Consider the following 20,323-nt stretch of genomic DNA (forward strand, 5'->3'; position numbering starts at 1 on the left):
GCAGTGTCAGGACCCAGCTGTAGGATTATTCCAAAGGAGAAGGCATCAAACTGGGCAATATTTTTCCTGCAAGCTCCTGGGCTGTGCTGGTGCTCCAGCAGCCACAGAATCTGGTGCTCTGAGGAGCAGGTGATGGATGTTTTGTGCTCTTGTGGAACCAAACTGGTCTGTACTGGGGCATTGCAGTGCTCACTTTGGAGTTCTGGGGGATTTTTTGGTGAGATTTTCCTGAGATCCCACAGAGCCATCACTTTTCCCACGAATTCACTTCCCCCCCCTCACTCTTGCCTGGTTTGAAAATGAAATCCCTGAACTGGCAGGTCTGAACACATATTTGTGAATGCAATTTGCTGTTTTATTGCTGTTTTGAAGCAAATTCCTGGCTTTGTTTAGAATCGTGGACTATTCTGAGCTGGAAGGGATCCACAAGGATCATCAAATCCAACTCCTGGCCATGCACAGGACCCCCTAAAAATCATCCCCTGTGCCTGAGAGCCTTGTCCAAGTGCTTCTTGAATTCTGGCAGCTTTTCCCTAACTTGAAGCCTGTTTTAAGTTCTGGGTGTTATGGCTTGATCTGATCTACTGCCACTTTTTCCTGGTGCCATCAGCGTTATTTTCCCAGGACAGGAAAAGAGGCTCCTTTATTTCACAGAGGAAAAGGCTTAACCCTGTCAGAGGAGACAGCAGAGGGACAATTCTTTGGGGACAGGAGGAAATAAATAACACAGGCACCGCCAAAAGTGGCTCTGAATAAAGAGCAGGGGGATGAATCACCTCGGGGCAGTGCAGAAGGAAGAGACAAATCTGAGCAGTGCCTGGTGCCCTGCAGGGATGAAGGATGGGTGGGGCAGGCAGGGAGGGCTCAGCAGGGAGGGAAGGATCAGGGAAAATGGGATGGGGTCAGCAGAGAGGGAAGGATCAGGGAAAGGATCAGGGATATGGGGTGAGCAGAAAGGGGAGGATCAGGGAAAGCTGGATGGGGTGAGCAGGCAGGGAAGGATCAGGGAAAGCTGGATGGGGTGAGCAGAGAGGGGAGGATCAGGGAAAGCTGGATGGGGTGAGCAGAAAGGGAAGGATCAGGGAAAGCTGGATGGGGTGAGCAGGGGCTCCTCAGAGCTCAGGAGATGGGGAAGAGCACAGCCAGAGCCTCCTTGCTCAGTGTGGGTTTCATCCATCTCTGCTGGCAGGGCTCTGGGGTGGCAGAGATGGGGCAGGAGCCCTTGGGAGAGAACAGAATGGATGGGATGGAGTGGGAATGCTCACAGGGAAAGTTCTGCTGCAGGAAACAATCTGCTGCTGAGCACAGGGACTCACTGTCAGTGTCAGGGCAAGGCCTGGCTTTGGGATCAGCCTGTGCCAGGCAGGTTTGTGTTTGCCAGCAGTCAGAAGAGCTGCAGCTCTGGGAATCCTCTATCAGCTTAGGGAGCATTCCCACCCACCTGGATATTGCCTTGTCTCAGAGCTGAGCGAAATTTAACACAGAAACCAATTAATAACAGGACATTATGAGGGCAGTGCTGCTTGAGATAAACCCTGGGGTGTCTGGAGCACCAGGAGCTGCTTCTTGAGAGCTGCAGAGCTTTGCCTTAGAGACAAACTGAGCGTGCACACGTGTGTGTGTGGCATGGTGTAAAAACCAGCTCTTAAAGCTGTGAGAGAGATGAAGAGGAGCCCTTGAGCAGCAGAGCCCCCAGGGCTGTGTCACTGGCTCTGCAGCACTTTATCGAGTCAGCTCTCACTTGGCCTTGCATGGGGATTTGCTCTAAGCACAGATGCTGCCTGGGAGCTCCTGAGGATGGTTAATGAGGAACAGAAGATGCTTTTAATTTTCTTTTATTATTGTTATTATTATTTTTATTTTGTTTGGGTTTGTTTTCCCCTCAATCTGTGATCCTGAGGGTGAGCAGGAAGGATAGTGCCCTTCCCAAGCAGCTTTCCTCACCATCCCAAGCTCCTGCAGCTGGGATGTGGCACAGGACGTGTCCCTTTGGTGTAGGTGTCAGATCTCAAGAGCCTTAATTCAGCCCCTGCTTAGGTGCAGGAGCTGTGCTCTCATTCCTGCGGATTTCAGGGGAAAAGAGCCCTTCTGTGCATTCCTGAGCTGTTCCCAGGCACAGCTCACCCCACTGCTCTTGGGGTGATTCAGGCTCTGCCTGGCTCAGGGCCAGTTGTTTCCTGCTCCATAAAACCCTGAATTTCTGCTCTTTGCTGCAGATTGGCAGGAGAACTCCCCAGACCCCATCCAGCCTGGCTCTGGACATTTCCAGGGACAGCCACGTGGGAAATGGAATTCTCTGTGCTCTGGTGCTCGTGGGCTGAGGGTGACTTTTCCCAGAGGTAGGATGGTTCCTGTTCCAGTGTCAGCCTGATTTATGCTCCCTGGAGACAAAGCAGGGCTGAATTCTCTCTGTATGAGAGGCACGTGAGCCTGCCTGTCCCAAGCTGGCTGCCAAACTCTTCATCTTGCAGGGCCTGTCCTCCTGCCATGCCCTCGGGGCTTTCCTAAATCTCCTTGGCTTGTCTAGTAGCTAAAATAAAATAATAAAATAAAAAAAAATAAAAAGAGCAGAGCTGACAGCAGAGATCTTCCTGGAGGCTTTCTGAAACCCAAATTAATGATGTCATCTGTGACAGTGCAGAGCCCTCCCTCCAACACCTGTGAAAAATAAAAGGTTGAAGAAAGAGACTTAAAAATAAAGAATTTGGGGTCTGTGATTGCACTCTCCACTGCTGTTAATGTGGGATAATCCCCAAATTCCTCCTTTTGAGAAGTTTGGCTTTTAGGATTTTTTACGGAGCTTCCTGGCTGCCCTAAAACAAATTCCCAGCAAATTGGGGGTGACATTTGCAGTGGACAAAGCTCAGATGCCTGGCTTGGTCACTGCTCTGGACTGAGCAGTTTTGGGGACGAAACCTGTGATAAGGAGAACCTGTGATGTCCCTGTGAGCAGATCAGAGATGGCAGCACCCTCAAACCACCCCAAACCAGCCTGAATTTTGCCCTTCCTTGCCTTTGACTGGGGTATTTGCTGTCCCAGGGATTGAGCCAGGATTAAAAACAAATTATTAAGCAAACAACAAAGTCCCCCTTCCTCTCTGTGCCACCTCCTGGTGTCGAGGAGGAAAGAAGGTTTTTACAGAGATGCCCAACCCCCTGGCCTGCAAACATCCCCCAGGGAAGCCCTGGGGCAGCAGGATCCTGGGGGCTGGAACTGAAATGTTCCTCCTCTCAGCACTTTCTGTATGGAGGGAGGAACAGCTTTCCCACCCCCCAGCCTGGGATATTAATAAAATCCTGGATTCTGGCCAGAAATCTGCCTCCAGATCTTGCTGGGGTGGATCACTTGGTCCTTCTGTGCAGGAATGCCTGCAGGAGAGCAGGAATCCATGGGAAAAAGGCTTTGGGACATCCCTGGCAGGGCTGGGAAGGCACCAGGGTGGGTCAGGCACTGCTGTTCCCCTGCTGAGCTCAGCCTTGGAGTCAGCAATTCCCACTTTTGCAGCTTTATCCTTCTTTTCCTGCAGCCCCATCCCCTTCATTTCTCCCAGGATAAAGCAGGGACATTGCCAGCTCTCAGGGATAAATGTTTCCCAGCTGCAGGAGCCAAAGCAGGAGTCAGCTCCTTCTCCCTGGGAGATTTCCCAGTTTTTGCCACTGGGAATGGCAGGGAGGTCAGGAGCCATCCAGGGCAGAGTTTCTGCCCTAAGCAAGCATGAGGAATGCAGATTTGAGTATTTTTGCCAGCTGAAGTGAAGTTTTAGGTGGATTCTCTCTCCAGACCTGCTCCAAAGCTTCAGCCCCTCTTTGGGGGTGCAGTTTTGGGGTTGTCATTTGTGTCCCTCTGTCCTTCTACAAAACCAGCCCAGAGCACGAGAGGCAGGCAGCAGGATTAGGAGCAGGTGGAAAAAAGCAGGAGCAGGGTGAGGGGTCCAGAGATCTCCTGGGCAGAAGAGAACAGCAAGAAGCAAAAAAATAATTCAGGATGTTTGTGTTTTCCACAGAGAGGAAGAGCCTTCAATGCTTTTTATTTTACAAGTTCACCGCTCCTGTGGCAAGAAATAACGGGATTAAAATATCAGCAGAAGAAATTGTGGGGGAGAGATCAGATAAGCTCCTGTCAGGAGAGGGTTTGGTGGAGCTGATCTTGCCTGGAGGGTGGGGAAATGAGCTCAGTAATTTTTTCAAGGTCCTTCCAGCCTGTCTCCTATGACTCTGGAGCCATTTCCTTCTCTCTTACCCTCCTGCTCTCTCTTTTGAGGTGGTCAGGGTCTTCACTGGAGCTTCTCAGTTAGAAGCCTCGAGTTTGGAAGTTTGAAATGTCCCCAAAAGACGTGGCAGCTTCACTTTGCCCATGACAAAAAGCAAAGCCCTGGGGTAAGGTGAGGTCCTGCCTCTCATCCCAAGTGCAGGAGATTGATTTTATCAACATCCACAGGGATCAGAGTATTTTATCTCTGCTGCATCTTGTATTTCTCTGGGGTTATCTTTGTGGTGAGGGCAGAGAGGAACCTGCAGGATGGAGGCTGGGCCACTTTAAACCCCGGGCCAGAGGCCAATTACAGAGCAGCTGGGCTGAAACTCCAGGCCAAGTGGCACATTGTTCACTTGTTCCACTGTTTCATAAGCAAAATGCCCTGCAAGGTTAATGAAAAGCGCCAGGCAAGCTCAGCCAGAGAGCGGCCAGATGACAAAAACAGGAGCTGACACTTCCCAACAAGCTCAAGAGTGAGAATTTGTTTAAATGTAATTAGTTGGTGAAAAAAAAAAAAAAAAAAAAGAAGAGAAGAGAAGAGAAGAATCCCTCTGGAGCTCAGGCCCTGGGAGTGTTTGCTGTGCCTTTAGATTGAACCAATACATCTTCTGCTCTCAGGGAAAAATCCCTCTCATCTCCTGGGAGAGAGGGATGAAGAGCTGGTGGCCGCTGCTGGTGGCTCACTCAGGGGTCACACCAGTATCAACCAGTCCCTGAGGTGCCATTCCCAGTCCCTGAGGCTGCCCAAGGCTCAGGAGTGCAGGGCTGACATTCCAAGGGGGCATGGGGAGGTTTTTTGGTGTCATTTTCCGAGGAACACCTTCCCCTGGCTCTGAAATGCCCTGGTCACACACACAAGCTGCCGGTGTCACCAGCCCGGCCCCTGGGGACCCGCGGCTCTGCTGGCAAGTCCTGCTCCAGCCTTGCTCCATGGGGGCTTTGATTTGTCATTCCAAGGGAATTTTCCAGACAAATCTTTATTTTTTTCCCTTTTTAAACCTCCTGTACTGATTTTCCAGCCAACCCTCAGGGAGCAACATCCTGGTGATTGAAGTCATCCCCTCCCTTCTTTTACCCCTTGGTCACTTTATTTTTGTTCATCTTTTCATTTCAGATGGTGAAATCTCCACATCTTCTTCTGGCCACCCCAGTGATGTCACAATTGTCACCACACTGACAGGTTTTTGGGGTTCACAGAACCCCTGGCTGGTCTCAGCCTGGCTAAAACCCCCGAAGCTGTTCTGACCCAGGGCTTGTCTGACCCCCAGCTCAGAAACCACCTCTCCATCCCTTCCTGTGCCCCTCCACCTGGCAGGATGCACCTCAACACTTCTCTTCCCACCTTTCTGAGAGGAAAAAGGCACTGGAGCTGCTGGGCTGCCCAGGGATGCGTGAGGGCAGAGTCACAAAAACAAATGTTCCCATCAGAGCAGGTGACAAGTGCCAGGAGCAGATGGCACCACCACTCCTCTCATTACTTTTATTGTAAAAGGGAGAAAAGCAAAGGCTTCAGGGGCAGGTGAATCACATCTCAGGAGGTGCTGGGCTCTCCCTGGCACCTCGGCTGGTGCTGGAATTTGGGGAGAAGGGATCAGGGGTGGCAGAACTCAGAGGGATGAGGTGATGTGGGGCTTTAGCTGGTGTCCCCTTGGACATGAAGGGCCGGGAGAACAAAAAGCTCGGAGGATGCTGTGAGCCCAGGAGGGTGGGGGGTGTGAGGAGTGGCACCCCCAAAGAGCCCAAGGTTCCATCTGTCCTGAATTTGGAGGGGCTGAGGGAAGCCCTGCACATCCCCCACAGCCCCTTCAGTGCCTTAAACCAGCTTTTGTCAAATACTGAAATTTACCCTCCTCTCTCCATCCCTTCCCTCCCCCACCAAGCAAAGGCCTGCAAATTGCACGTTCTGGCCAGAAATTAAAAAGAACCTCTCGCTGAAGCCTTTCATCATGAAGTGTTCATCACTTTGGAGTGTCTCCTAAGGTCAAGAGCATTTTGCCAGAGCCATTCATCAGCCAAGCTCCTGGTGTGTTCTGCAGGGCTGTCCCTCAGGAGCCGAGGTCAGGCAGGAATACCCCGGTGAGGTGACCTGCTCATTACTCTGGGAAGCAGCTTTTTGTCAATGAATGGCCCTCAGTGAGCATTTAATTTGGATTTAATAAGGCATCTAATGTTTGTTTAAAAGGACACTGTACCTTCAAGGTGTTTGTCATAATTGGATGGAGGATATTTAGCCACAGTGTTTATTAATAAACCCCTTCAGAAGATGGAAATTGAAAGCAGCTCCTTTAATGTCTTTGGTACCCAGAGGGATGGTGCTTGAAATCAGAGGAATCCCAGCTCCCAGGGCTGGGAATGCTGGACCAGCTCTGGATCTGATTTGTGTCCCTGTGTGAGGAGATGGGGACACAGGAGGATGGGGACACCTCCGTGGGCACCCACATCCACGGGCTGGGAATGAACCACCCTCAGCCTGAGCCTGCAGGATCTGCCCTGCAAGGGAAAAAAAGGGAAAGCCCTGAGTTTATTTTTGGTGTCTCTCCTTCCACACCTCTTTGGAGGCATCTGTGCCGGGAGCTGAGGCGCCTCTGCCCCCGTTCCAGGGCTGCTGGGGGCACCACGAACAATCCCAGGGAGCTTTGCAGAGATGTGCCAGGGAATAGCAAAGCTTTTTATTTCCCTTGGGATGTGGGAAACTACAGGACTTGGGAAAATGGGGGGGAAAAAAGAAAATAATGTTTGAATGCGCTGCCTCAGTGAGGTTTGCACTCCGAAGGAACAGGGTGGGGTCAGGGCTGCACTTAAATAGGGACAGGATTGTCAAGGTGTGCTGCAGGCTGCAAAAGCCAGGAATATCCATTTGGGAATGGCACAGCCTGCTGAGGAGCCAGGCTGCACCTATCCCACACCTCAGCAAGGGGAAAAAAACATCCATCTCCCAAATTAGAGCTACTTTCCACCGAGACCTCACCAGCCTGGGGTGTTCATGGTGGCAGAGCATCAAAACTGCTCTGATCCTCCTCCAATAATTCACTTTATTTTATCCACTGCTAAGTGAAGAACCCCTTGTGTGCCATCAACACACACACACACACAGAAAAAAATAAAATAAAATATATATATATATCTCTGAGCTGGTATTTAACTCCAAAACAACGTTGTCGAATCAGAGATTCATTCTGAGGATCATTAGGGAGAGTCCTAAAACAAGCCAGACTAATTTCAGGCTGTGTTGTTTGGGAAGCCCTGACAGAGAGATGGATGCTGTGGGAAACCATTAGGCATGGCAATTCATTTTTAATCCCATTACCCTGCCACACATCAGTTTTTAAATCAAGGGCTGCACCTTTCCAGATAATTCCTGCTGTTATTAGGTGCTGCTCAAGGAGGAGCAAAGAATAGGTAGAATTAATTCTAAATATGTGCTATAACGTTAGATTGATTCCTTTATTAGCACCTTTTATAGTCAATTCTCCCCGTGGAAGGGCTCTATCATATCTCCTGCAGACAGGAAAAGATGGCCAGGGTGGTTTCAAATGAAGCCAATAAACGGAGGAATTTGTGAATGTGGGGTATTTAACAGCAAATCGTTATGGATGGGCCACCAAATTGGGCAAGCAGGGACTGAATTAAAGCTCCTGAGATCTGACATCTTATTTGCAAGATAAAACACAGGCTTGGCTTGGAGACTGATGAATAATTTGGAGGTTTTAGCTGTGTTTTTAATGGTGCCTTCAGTGGTGGGAAGCTTTGTTCTGAGGTGGTGAATCAGCCCATCGTGTCCTCCCAGCACAGCCACTGTCCCCAGTTTTAACCTTTCTCCTCCACCCTTTTCCAGCAAAGCACAACCAAAATTATCTCTCAGATCAGCTTGTATCCATCCCAAATCCCAAGGGCCACGGAAGCAGCTACAATTTATTAGCAGCATCAGTGTATTTTACTGCTCATCTAAGAATATCATTAATATTCTTTCATCACCTTCTCCACAGCTTTAAAACCTCCTTCATAACATTGAGCTCACGCCTGCCGAGGAGTGAGCGAAATTTCAATTTTTTTATCGCTCAGAAAATCCCTGTGTTCTCACATTTTGCCATTGTGTCATAACATCTTGGAGGATTGGATGTAAAAATACCCCAAAACCAGATTTCAGTCACCCTGGAACATTTCATTTGTGATTTTCCCCACTTGTGCATTTTCTTACTCCAAAGGTGAAATGATTTGAAGCTGGTTGATTCAATTACCCCACTGTCACCGGATTCTGACTCACTCCAAGATTGGTTTAATATTGAAAAATAATATTTCCTTCCATCAGCACCTTCCTGCTGAGGGTGGTGCCCAGGACCTCAGGGCTTTCATTGTGCCTGGTTTGAAATCCTTTTCTCCTTTTTTTTTTCCTTTTTTTGTGTAGGAAAATGACAATTCCCATGGGAATGTTGTTCCATGGTGATTTGTAGGGGTTTATTCCTGCAGTGGGACCCCACTGAGCTGCAGCACACGGGGGAGGGATGCAGGGATGGGAGCTCATGGGCAGGAATTTCACCTTCCTCATCCATTTTCTCTTATTCCAGTGCATTTGGAGCCAGCTTTCCTAATTGTTTTGCCCCTCTTTTTGGGCTCAAAGGTTTTTTTAGGTGAGGATTTGTCCCCATCCTGCAGGAATTGGGCTGCTGGTGGCTCCAGGGTGTGTTTGGGGCTCAGGAATTCCGGCTCAGGATGATCCATGGAGGAAACACGAGGGCTCTCTTCTCCCCCACAAGCCTCTCTTAGGATCTCAGGGCTGTCCCAGATGAGCAAAGCCCTCAGACACCCCTGGGCTCCCCTAAAGTCACCCCAATTCCCTTGGGGGAAGCACTGCTTGTGCTGCCTCACATAGGCATGTGGATGTGGGGAGTTTGGGTGGGATCACGGGGGATTTGGGGAGTTTTGGTGGGATCAGGGGGGATTTGGGGAGTTTTGGTGGGATCACGGGGGATTTGGTGAGTTTTGGTGGGATCAGGGGGGATTTGGGGAGTTTTGGTGGGATCACGGGGGATTTGGTGAGTTTTGGTGGGATCATGGGGGATTTGGGGTGTTCTGGTGGGATCACGGGGGATTTGGGGAGTTTTGGTGGGATCATGGGGGATTTGGGGAGTTTGGGTGGGATCGGGGGGATTTGGGGAGTTTTGGTGGGATCAGGGGGAATTTGGGGGAGTTTTGGTGGGATCACGGGGGATTTGGGGTGTTTGGGTGGGATCAGGGGGGATTTGGGGTGTTCTGGTGGGATCACGGGGGATTTGGGGTGTTCTGGTGGGATCACAGGGGATTTGGGGAGTTTGGGTGGGATCAGGGGGGATTTGGGGAGTTTGGGTGGGATCACAGGGGATTTGGGGAGTTTGGGTGGGATCACAGGGGATTTGGGGAGTTTGGGTGGGATCACAGGGGATTTGGGGAGTTTGGGTGGGATCACAGGGGATTTGGGGTGTTTGGGTGGGATCACGGGGGATTTGGGGGAGTTTGGGTGGGATCACAGGGGATTTGGGGTGTTCTGGTGGGATCACAGGGGATTTGGGGAGTTTGGGTGGGATCACGGGGGATTTGGGGTGTTTGGGTGGGATCAGGGGGGATTTGGGGTGTTTGGGTGGGATCACGGGGGATTTGGGGTGTTCTGGTGGGATCACAGGGGATTTGGTGAGTTTTGGTGGGATTCCTAACGGTGGGGATGGAAAAGGAGCCACTCTCCAAAGGCCAGAGCAGCTCTGCAGTCCAGCAGAAGTCCGGGGTGTTGGGATCCGTGTACTTGTCGTGTAAATGAGTGTCCTCAGCAAGCTGCAACACAGATCCGGGTTTTAATTCCAGGACACAGCGGGAAAGGGCATCCATCATCCTGAGTAATGGATTTCCTCTGACTAATAGACCTGCTCCTGCATTTTCCAAGGGCAATGTCTTCCCTGTCCCTCCTCTCCCTTCCTCCCTGGAGGCTCCCCAGGGCGACAGAGCTCCCCACGGGGAGGGAGATGTGGTTGGGATTCCTCCCGGAGTGCAGGAATTGCAGCAAAGCTCCCTGTGCTGCCCTGAGGGACAAGGGAATGGGGGAAGAAGAGTTTCCTTGTGCTCCTCGTGTCCTGAGGGACAAAGGAAGGGGGGAAGAGTTTCCTTGTGTCCTTCATGTCCTTTTGAGGGACCAAGGAATGGGGGAAGAGTTTCCCTGTGGGGATCCCTGGGATCCGAAGGATGAGGATGGGAAGAGCCACATCAGCAGGCAGCAGGGAGGAGGGTTCCAGCAGGAGCTGGGTGTGATCATTGCAGTAAAAACATGGCTCTGTTAAAGCTGGGCACCTCCTCCAACAAAACACGGGGTGGGAAGAAGCTTTGGCATCCTCCTTGGAACGGGAACCACCAGCACCTCCATCCCACGGGGCTCCAGTGCCTCCATCCAGGCAGGAATTGGATCTGCCCGAGCACAGCCTGAGGGAGGAGGTTCCACCACTGGCACCAGCAGCAGTGGGGATTTCATGGATGCTCCAGGCAGAGAGGCAGGAGTCGGGAATTCCGAGGCGCAGCCCAGCCTCTCTTTTTCCACAGCTCATTCCCATTCCATGCAAAACCCGGGGATGCTGATGCTCCTTGGCTCTGCAAGACAAAATGATTCATTCCTGGGGAAGTGCTGCAGGTGCTCTGGGTGAAAGGGAACGTTGTAATTGCAAAGCAACGCCATTAAGTGGCAAATTGGATGAAACCTTTCCCTAAATGAACTGTGTTTCAAAACACGGCCTTTGCAGAGGCTGTTCCTGCGTAAAACAAATTTATTTTTTAATGTTTCTTGCTTTAATCTCGGTTCTTAAAGAAGATTTACAGTCTCATCAAGTCCTGAGAGTCAATGTTAAATTATTGTAATTTATTCCACATTATGTTGCGTTAGTTTTTGCCACATATGGTATGTTACATTAATTTAGCTAATGTATGCTAATTTTGAGCTAAATTTAAGTCACAGTACCCAAACAGTGTGGAGATTGATGGCTTAGAAATTAATGTCATAATAGGAATAATTAATAGTAATAATATGGAGACTTTGGCATTGCTGCTTTGGAATCCTGAGCGTTCCAGCTGAGTTTATTGTGTCTTTGTAGCGTGACTCTGACTACTCCAAGAGGGAAGAAAGAGACCTTGTCTCTCCTTTATGGAGCCATATATCAGCCCCATAAAACACAACCCCAATCCTTGATAGCCCCGTTGCAGCAGAAATTGTTGGTCCCTGTGGCAAAGGACCTCCGAGCTCAATAATCTTTTATGCCTCTAAACTCCACAACAGCTGGACATTAAATCTCTGGGTTAATTCAACAAGTTTCTGCATTTCTCTCCATCCAGCCTTTTTTTTTCTATTTTTTCCTCCCCCTAGGGAATATTTAATGGCAGGGCAGGGCTGTGGCTGTCCCCATCCCCTGCTGGCACTCTCCTGATGGCAGCGTTGCTTTCCAGCCTGTTCCAGGTGTGATTTTCCATCTTCTCCACGGTGGCAGCTCCCAAGGGGGCTGTGGAGGGGTTAAAACACCCAGCCAGGCCCCTCTTCCCCTCCTGCCTTTTCCTGGCATTCCTCACTCACCAGATCAGGTGGAATTTTGCAGGGGCAGAGTTTGAATTTCCACTGTGGTGTGAGGGGAGTGCAGCTCCTTCCCTGGAGCAGCAGCCTGCTGGCTCTTCAGAAAGCCCCAAACCACCCCAAACTGCACTTTCTGCTTGAAATTCCCTTTGTGCAGCCTCTTCCCATGAAACCTGCCCTGCATTTCCAGAGTTATTAGCGTGCACATTAATTACAACAGGCTTTGATGGAAGGCAGGGACCGGAAAAGCAGATTAACATCCTCCTGATTTTAAACTTCTACATGAAACCAGCTCAAAAAAACCCTGTTGTTTTGGGACAAACAAATCCTGCACCTCACTGTGGGCAGAGCCTGACCCACCCTGTAATCCTGTGTCTCTTGGCTGTGCTGAATTAATGGGACCTCTGGAGGATTCCCTCCTTTGCTCTAAGCCTTTTTGGGGTGATTATTTAAGAATGTTTAATCCCAAGGACGACAAGGAAATATGAAATTGTCGTTTGTCCCACTTTGGTGGCTGAAATGCTGTTATTGCCAGGGAGGGAGGAGGAAGGCTGGGGCAGGGAATGGAAAGAGCTGCTGAGAAGGGAAACTTCCAGCAGGGAGAGGAGCTGGAGAGGGCACAGCCCCTCCTGTGAGAAATTGGGGAATTGAGGCTGTTGAAGGCATTCCCCAGACAAAGCAAGCTCTGAGCTGTGCCCCAGAGCTCTCTGCCCCACAAACCTGGCTGGGCAAGCAAGAGGATGCTCAATGCCTGTCCCTTCCTCCTCCCCAGGGATCTCCAGTAGGAGCCAACCCTGGGCCAGCCAGGGGAACTTGTGGCTTTAGGGCAAAGCAAATTCTTGTTCTTTGATATTGAAAACTGCAGGGCAGCCTCTTGCCTGTTTCAGAGGCATTTTTGGACCCTGTGCAGGCTTTTGTGGGCATTTTTTGACCTCTCAGTCCTCTGCAGGATCCCAGCTGGCACCACCAGAGCATTCAGTGCTCACCTGCACGATCTCCACTGGTTCCTCTGCCTGTCACTGCCACAAGGAAAACCCAGAGAGCAGCACAATCCCTTTTCAGCCTCTCAGCAGGAACCTGCTGAAGCCTCTGACACACAGCCCTTTGTTTTTGCTGCAGAGGGGGAATGGCTTTTGTTCCAAATATGATATTTGCAAACTATTGGAAACCTGTTCCCTGGAACCCCAGGCTGATGTGAATAATAAGTTTTGAAAATTCGGTGCAGGCAGCCCAAGAGTGAGGAGGGGGGAGATGATGAAGGAAGCAATAAAACTTGGCCTGAGGCCCACGTCTCGGTGGCCCTGCAGGAACTTGCCTGGTGACAATGACAGAGATTTTATAAATGGATCTATTTGTTATTGGCAGGCACCAGCACGAGCAGGAAAATCAGGCTCCCAGCAGACACAGCCCTCTCTGTTCTGGAAAACATGGTGTGAAATATGTGCGTGGACATGGAGCAGCTTTAGAGAGCAGGGCTCATCTGATCTGCCTTTCTGGGCACTAAAAATCACCCTGAATATCCAGCGTGGCCCTGCTTTCTCCCTTTCCCTTTCCTGCCTTTCTGGCCACTAAAAATCACCCTGAATATCCAGCGTGGCCCTGCTTTCTCCCTTTCCCAGGTTCTGGGATACTGGGATTTGCTCCTTGCCCTCAGATCCCCATCACTGATGAGAGTGAACCCCAATGAATCACATTTTTTAGAATTACACACCAGAAGAAAGGGCTCTCTGGGCAGCCAGGTTGGGAATAACTGGATTTCCCAAGCCTTGGCCGATTCCCCAGCCTGTGGGGGGACAAAGACCCCTCTGGGTTTGCTTTTTGCTGCAGATTTAGGCAGTGACAGCATGGGCTCAAGCAAAGCCTCCTGCTAGCCCAGGCAACAGGAGCCTGAAGGAAAAACCAGCTCCCACCTTGCCTTTATTCCTCCTCCTGGCAAAGCCTCTGATGGAAATGGATTTCAGCTCCTCCTGCCAGATGGTGAAGTGAACCACGGGCTGCAGACAGAGATCGCCTCCAGGCTGAATTGGAAATGCCTCAGTATATTTTATTTTTGTCCAGGATGCCTCCTAAGAGCTCGGCTCAGCCGTCCCCAGGATGAGCAGGGAGCTCTTCCCGCAGAGATTTTCCCTGCTGCAGCCATCAGTGGTGGCTTGGATCCCCTCAGATGGTTTTAGTTCCCCACAAATGACTTCTTATTTGCTCTCAGAGGCTCCTGATACAGCAGGACAGCTCCTGGGGAGCAAGGGTTGGGCTCCAGCCCCTGGGATCCCACCCAGGGCTGTCAAGAAAATCTAAAAAAAAAAAAAAAAAAATCCTTCATCCCTTTGGAATGATTTTCAGTCTCCTCATTTATGCAGCTCCTTCCCTGGAGCAGCAGCCTGCTGGCTCTTCAGAAAGCCCCAAACCACCCCAAACTGCATTTTCTGCTTGAAATTCCATTTGTGCAGACTCTTCCCATGAAACCTGCCCTGCATTTCCTGCAGCTTCCCAAGGGAGAGCTGGGAATGGGTCAGAACCTTCCAAACCACTTCTCCAGATTCTTTCTCCTCCTAACAACCCATTGGATGCCTTGGAAAGGGAGTTCATCCTCAGCAGAGGGAAAAGGAATTTATGGAGAGCTGCTGTTCCCTCAGTTTTCCATATTTCCCTCTCTCCTGCAGGGTATTTGCTCTGGAGCAGAGGCTCCTCCTGAGCTCAGGTGCTCCCGTGAAGTCATGTCCCCACATTTATGACATCAGCAGTTGCTATGGTGGCAGTGTGGAAAAAAAAATCCTCTTTTATTATTGTTTAAAGGGAATTATTCAGTGCATCCCAGATCAAAAGCACCGGGATCTTGGGATGTGCCTCTGAGGAGCAGAGAAACTCAAACAGAGCCCAAAAATAGCAATATTTGGATAAGTTGGGTGACAGCCAGATTGTCCTGTGCTCATTTCTCTGTCTACTTAATTCAGGGCCTTTTTTTGAAGCTGCAGGGAGCTAATTCAGGGGATGAGAGGCACCTTCCCAGGAGTTTTCCATGATTTTATCGGGAGCTTTGGCATGGAGCCACCTCTGCATGGCCCAGGCTGGCTCCAGCCTTCCCTTGCTCATCTGCCAGCACCACTGGATTCAAGGAAAATCATTTTCTGTCTGGGCCAGAGGAGAAGTGGTCCCCAAATATTGCTGATAGCAGCCCCTGGGGTCTGCTAGAGTGCAGGAAACTCCTGGAAAACTCATCCCTGGAATGTTCCAGGCCAGGCTGGATGGGGCTTGGAGCAGCCTGGGAGAGGGAAAGGTGTCCCTGCACTGGATGATCCTCAGTGCCCCTTCCAACCCAAACCAGTCTGGAATTCTGTGATTCCGTGGTCAGGAATGGGCTCTGGAATCCTCAGCTGCTGCCTCCAAAGCCAAACATTTTGTGCTGGGAGCCTGGAGCCCAGGCTGGGTTTTGCTGGGAGCACCAGTCCCAGCTCCCAGCCCTTCCCTCCCACCTCTCTCCCACAGAGCCACTGGAATTTCCCTGGAGGTCTCTTCAAAATGTGGGATAAATCCTTGCTGATACACCGTGGTGCTGTCCTGCTTCCAAACCTGCTGGAAATGGGATTTTCTAAATGGTTTTGGTCCCGTGGAAATGTCACCCACACTTCCCAACCCTCTCCTGGACAATCTCCAGGGCTGGGTTCCCCTTCTCCCCCATCTCCCCACCTTCCCTCACTCCAGATTGTCACCCTGGGCCACCTCTGCAGGAAATTGCACCTGGTATTCCCAGTCAGGAAGGCAGATGCCAATAGGATGGATATTCCACAGCTTCCCAACCCATTGATATCATCTGAATTTTATATTTTATATCCAAAAGACCCCCCCCAAAAAACCTGGGGCATTTCAGCAACACAAAACCACCCATCACTGTGGCTCAGCAGCGATGTGGGGGTTTTTTTTTCAAGCAATCAAATGGGTTTTTGTCCAGAAATGAAGGGTAATTCCTTACTAAAGTAAACCCTTTCCATTAGGAAAATATAAAGTGTGGAAGGCTGGGAGGGTTTGTGTGCGCGCCGGGGCTTTTTTTGAGGCGAAACATTGGAATTACTACTCATCATCAAAAATAGAGAGCTGCTCAGAGGCTGTGGCTGAGAAAATTGCCAACTCTTATTGAATCTCTTATTTACTTGCAAAGTAAAGGAGAAGGTAAATAAGGAGCTCTGCAAAATATCTGCATCCCTGGCAATTTCCTTGTGGGCAATCACAGCCCCCACCCACGGGCTCTGCAGTAAATTGGAATCCCAGGCTTTGCCTTCCTCTCTTTCTGTACATCCATTACATTTTGGCTCAGCAATTCCACCCACTTTTCGTGGCTGGGTGGAAAGAGTGGGGAGCAGAGAATGAAAAAAAAAAATAAAAACCACAATACTTCTGTGTTTTCAGCAGGACAAATTACAGCTGATGTTTTATTTCCAGCTGGAATGTTCAGTGATAAATAAATGTTTGTGCTGTTGTGTCTCCAGTGGGTACCTTGGTGTTTTATCTCAAATTTCCCTGCACAAGGGCTGTGGTTTTTCCCAAGCGAGATGGAGCTCAAATCCTGACTTTTCTACTTAAAGCCTCTCTATAAAGAGTTTTTTCCCTGCTTAAAACCTTCCTCCTGTCCCAATCCATCAGCTTTTAGAAGGTCCAGCTGTTTTCCTCCCTTCCACAAACCTGCTTCAGCTCTGGAGCAGGCACTGAGCATGATTTGAAGGTGGGCAAGTGACAGAGCCCTGTCTGGCCACCTCTAGCTTGAAACCTCAGCTAAGTCAGCCTTATCTTCACTGCTTTCATTCCAGTCAGGATCAGTTTTCCCACATTTCTGTGCTTCTGGATAGATCCTTGGCCCACCCAGCCCAGGCTGTTCCATCAGGCCCCCAGATCCAGCACATCAGCAGTGCCTCAGGTGAGCCAGACCTCCCTGGGTCTCATTTGCAGCTCTATTAAAGTTTGTCAGATTAAAGTTTGCTGAAAAAAATGATAGGCAGAAACTTGGAGGGATCAGAAGAAGTTTAAATTGAAATCCCGTGTAAAAGCTGTGCTAATCCTCCCCCACTGACAAATTTTAATTACCCAAAGATATTAAGGAGAAGCTGTGGTCTGTGCCTGCAGACTTTAATTATGATTTTAGGCTTCCTTAAAGGGACAGCCCCAAAGGGAGCAGTTTAAATCAGCACTCTTGGATGGAAACCCTTTCCTGTCCTGCTCCTCATCTCCTTGGCTTGGAATTGTCCTTAGAAAAATTCCCATTGCCATTGGAAACCTTTTTCCATCCTTCTCCTCCTCTCCTTGGCTTGGAATTGTCTTTAGTAGGATTCTCATTGGATCAGACCCCAAAGGACAACCTCCAAACCCATCCAGGCAATGAAAACCACCAGGACTGGCCAAGATCCAGCCTGGAGCCTCCACATTTCATGGATGTGCTGGAGGGCTCGTGCTGTTAAATGGAAATGTTAGAGGAACACCTGGATTCTCAGAGTTTGCACAATATTTTTTCTTGTGGGCCCCAAACCCATCATTTCCTTCATCTTTGCTCCTGGCCCTGCTGCCCCCTCCCAGTGTTCCTGGTGGGATTTGCCTGGTGCCAGCCTGGCCTGGCACCTCTGGGGCTGCAGAATGGGAATTTCATTTCCAGCCCCAACAGCCTGGAACCAGAATTGTACAATTTCAAGCCTCCAGGGGTTCTCCTCGCTTCCCATAAAGATTTTATGACCCAAGTCAGAAATCACTGAGCTCTGTCCTTGCTCTGTTCCTCTCCCTGAGCTCAGCCCCAGGCTCTGCCGAGCACCGGGAGCTGTCAAAGCCACGCGTGGGCAGGGGAGGATGGCAGCACGTGGGACACCAGGGAGCTCTGCTGTTTGCAGGTCACCCCAGAGGGAGGTTAAGGAGCTCACAGACCTGGCACAGTTGGGTTTTTTTCCCTTTGAAATTCCGGCTTTTCCCAGAGCTGTGGGAGAGGAGCCGTGCCCCGTGGAACTGCGGGTCACAGATCCAGTGTCCACGCTCACCAAGGACGTGCTGGGGAATTTTCCTGTGCCATTCCCTCCCCAGCAGCTTTCCCTGTGCTAAAGGGGTGTTTCTGCTGCCAAAACTCCCCCAGGCAGAGCCTGCAAGTGAGGCAGTCCAGGAATGTGTCCTGTGCCTCCTGACCCTGTTTGGAGCTGCCTGGGAATCTCTGGAAAGCTGCAGCTCTGATTGCAGAGATTTTGGAGGCTGTCCAGCACATCACTCCCTGGAGCCACCTCCCTGCTTTGTTTACTTGTGTGGAAGCCACAGGAGGGACTTTGAGGAGCCATCCTGCCTTCAGCAGGCTCTCCAAGGATCCATTGGCTCCAGCTGGAGCACGGCTGGTGACAGGGCTTTACTCAGTGATTTACTGCATCCTGATCCAGGCAAAATTCCCACCAGTGCCTAGGAATGCGCCCCATCTCATTAATTTGATGGTGGTGCTGTTTGGAGGGAAGGGAAAGGGGAAAAAAAATTGTCTTTTCCCAGACCATCACTCTCCTGCACGCACGAGCAGCCCCGAAATGAAGGCACGGCAGCTCGCTCTGCAAGGCTCTTAGCTGCACATCCTAATTGCTTAATTAAGCTGTCTTGATCCAGGTAATAATTGCAAAGTTTCTATCTGAGGAAGGTTTGCAGAGTTAAGCAGGAATTGATGAAACGTTTGTGGTTCTGATGGAGCCGCCTGCTCTTTTACTTCTGTTTTCTGGGAAAAGCCTCTTGGAGCCAAAGTCTGGTTTTTTCTCACCCAAATTGAGGTGTGGGACCAATGTTGGTGCTGAGGGAGCCACAAAGTGCCTGGGAGCAGGGACAGCCCAGGAACAGCAAACCCAGCCAGCTCTGCACTTACCTGAAAGGAGAGTTTGGCACTTGAGCAGCCATGAAAATAGATTTTTAAATGGTATTAAAATACCCAGAGAAACAGCACAGTATAAATTTGTCTCCTGCTCCACTCACAAATTAACCAGGCTCCCATGTGCTGTCAATGTTTTGTATCAGAAAAGGGGGGAAACAACAAAAAAATAATCCTAAATACGACCTTGCAGGGTTGGGGGTGTGGCAGCCTGGGCAATGCCCTGTGTCACTCCATCCTTGCAGTTCTCGGTCATCCAAATGCAGGGATGGAAAATCCTGGGGAGAAATCCTCCCCTGGGAGGCACAGCGTGCCCAGAGCAGCTGGGGCTGCCCCTGGATCCCTGGAAGTGCCCAAGGCCAGGCTGGGCAGGGCACAGAGCAGCCTGGGGCAGGGGGAGGTGTCCCTGCCATGGCAGGGGTGGGATGGGATGAGCTCCAAATCCCACTGAGAGGAACGAGGGATTTGTCTTTACAAACAAGCTGTGGGTCTGCTGGTGGATAAAACCAGCACTGAGAGATCAAAGAAACAACGAGAAGGGTTCCACTGATTGATGAATGGAAAATAAAGATATTTGACTTTACAAACAAACTGTAGGTTTGCTGAGAAATTAAACTGGATATTGAAAGATGGAAGAAACAAGGGGGAAAAATCATAAATTCCGTAAGAATTCAAGTTGAGAGGAGGGTTTTCCATTAGAGGGGAATGTGAGGTGTCAGGCACTCTGGGAAGTCTGTGCCTCTCAAGTACCTCAGCCAGGGGGAAAGAGAGAGGGACATGGCTGGGAAATTGGGACAAAAAGGAGGCTGAGTCCTCCAAAAATGGGAGAGACCCCAGGGGAATGGCCCATGGCCTCTCCCTTTATTTGAATAAAGTAAAAGGACTCCTCTGTGTCCTGTTTGGACATAAACCTCTGGTGTTTGTGGATTCATTTTCCTGACACTTCCACCCCAAACCATTCCATGATTCCATGGGATCAGCATGGGATTGTATTCCCATATTTTCCTGACCCTGTTTTCTCCCTGCTGTCCCTGTTCCATTTCTTTCCACACTGGGACAAGGAGCTACAGATTTTTTCCTTCTACTCAGAGATTCAGGTCAGAAAGCCACCAGGTGAGATTGATATTGTCATGGTCTGACTTTGCAGGAGCCTCCAGAATAAATTTCCCTTTATTAGACACAAAGGCTGCCATTCCAGCCCCTCCATCCTCGTTATTCCCAGGGAAATTCCTCTATAACCCACCTCAAGTTGTGCTTTGGTGCTCAAGGTCCCTCCTGGCACCTGCTCCCACGTGTGAGAGCCAGGAGAGAACCCTCCAGCAGCATTCCTGTGTCTGCTGCTGTTTCCATCTCCTGCAGAACACAAATCAGATCAATTTCCTTGTCCCTGTGAATAAGGATGGATCCCAGTGATGAGAGTTTTAGGTGAAAGAACAAATTTTCTCACTTTGTGGAGGGGGAAAAAAAAGATATTTTAAATTCTCTCCACATTTTGAACGTTGAAGTCCTCCCACTTTTGGGGGGAATGGCAGTGCTGGTCAAAATGGGAGCATTTGTCCAGAGAGCAGAGCAAAAAGCTCCTCTCCCCTCTCAGCTCCATCCCTACTCACCAATAGCCAGGAAAGGGACAATGACA

At 50.1% G+C, this 20,323-nt stretch overlaps 1 long non-coding RNA gene across 1 annotated transcript; it reads right to left on the minus strand.

Moving 5' to 3' along the window:
• Nucleotides 1-13,851: 13,851 nt before the first annotated feature.
• Nucleotides 13,852-14,509, minus strand: LOC147649725 (uncharacterized). The gene is made up of 2 exons (XR_015278282.1): nt 14,345-14,509; nt 13,852-14,119 (listed from the first exon to the last, which is right to left on the minus strand). It is a non-coding gene; the product is annotated as an uncharacterized LOC147649725 (long non-coding RNA).
• Nucleotides 14,510-20,323: the final 5,814 nt, after the last annotated feature.

Source organism: Cyanistes caeruleus, chromosome 20 (assembly GCF_971803275.1).
Source record: "Cyanistes caeruleus chromosome 20, bCyaCae1.hap1.1, whole genome shotgun sequence".
NCBI classification, from domain to species: Eukaryota; Metazoa; Chordata; class Aves; order Passeriformes; family Paridae; genus Cyanistes; species Cyanistes caeruleus.